Here is a 1,618-nt window from a genome sequence, read left to right on the forward strand (position 1 = left end):
TAATAAAGATAATATTAATAATCATATTATTTAATATTAATACCTATATTGATAATAATATTATTAGTAATAACAATAATAATATTAATTATAATTGTAACTAGGGTTATGTTAACGATAATAATAGTTGGTAATTACTACTTATATTAACGGTAGTAACAATAATAAGTAACATTCATAATGCTTATTAATAATAATTCAAATACTTAATAATAATAATAATAATAATAATAATAATAATAATAATAATAATAATAATAATAATAATAATAATAATAATAATATCTTAATCATAATAATGATAACTAATACTTATTTTAACATTAATATTAATAATAATTTTAATGCATGTGATAATAATAATAACTATAACTAATGATAATAATACAAATAACAATAACAAGAATAATAATTAATAATAATAATAATAGTTCTAATAATAAAATGATACTTTACTTAAATAATATAATGTTAATAATAACAATGTTAATACTAATAATAATAGTTTTAATACTTAATGATAATAATGATCATAACAATAATGATAATATTAATAGTAGTAATAATAGTTATATTAGTAATCTTTATTTACATGATAACAATTTTAATTACTAATACTAGTATTAACAATAACCATAATAATAATAGTAACAATAATATTCTTAATACTTAATAATAATAACAATAATAATAATTGAAATAATAATAATAAGGAATAACAACCTTTGAAGATAGTCACACAAAAAATGTCACGGACGGGACTCGAACCGGCGACCTTTCGGAACCCGACACCCTCTCTTAACCACTCCTCTGCTCACGAATTTTCTGATTTTATCCCAAATCAATTCATTATAACCCGTAAATATTTTCTTCTATATTTTATCTTCAATACTTCGAACACCAGGTACAAAAATCAATTCAATATCTATCAAATTGTGTTACCAACAATCATTTAGGTTTTAAAACAGAATCGTTTATAGTAGGTTTAGGAAAAAAAAAATATACACAACCCAGCAATCTGCTGCCACTGTTCGTCGGTTTAAAAAAAAAATAGCTTTTTGATTTCTATTATGTTTTAGCTAATTATTTCTACACGAAAAAGATTTGTAATCTTCCTTAGAAACTGTATCCATTGTCAATTTGAACGAAAACAACATATTGACTCCAAATTTTACGATGAACAAGTATGTTGACTTTTTGATAAACCAACTTTGACTCCGAAATTTAAATTCAATAGAAAGAATTGAAGCTTCGTATTTTGCAGATATATTAAATAGATCATTTCTAACAAGATGGCATTTACGCAATTTGAAATAAACTTTGAACTCGTGTTTTTGATAATATGAAATAGGAACAGAGGTACGACCCCTTTAACTAACTTTTGTTTAAAAAAAAAATATCAGACTCTATCTAAATAAATGTAATTGTTATTGAGAGAGGAAAGTCGATGGAATTCTTGATAACCAGTGATTAATTGTTTGATTTATTGCAGATAAAAAGATGGACAGGTCAAAGAGCAGGTACCGAAATTTATAAAAAAAAATCAAAAGAAGAAAGGGATTGCTAACTGATTTGTTGGTATCTGTAGATCCCTTTACGACTTTGAATCAATTTGGAG

This window comes from Rutidosis leptorrhynchoides, chromosome 1 (genome assembly GCF_046630445.1).
Source record: "Rutidosis leptorrhynchoides isolate AG116_Rl617_1_P2 chromosome 1, CSIRO_AGI_Rlap_v1, whole genome shotgun sequence".
In the NCBI taxonomy this organism is placed as follows: Eukaryota; Viridiplantae; Streptophyta; class Magnoliopsida; order Asterales; family Asteraceae; genus Rutidosis; species Rutidosis leptorrhynchoides.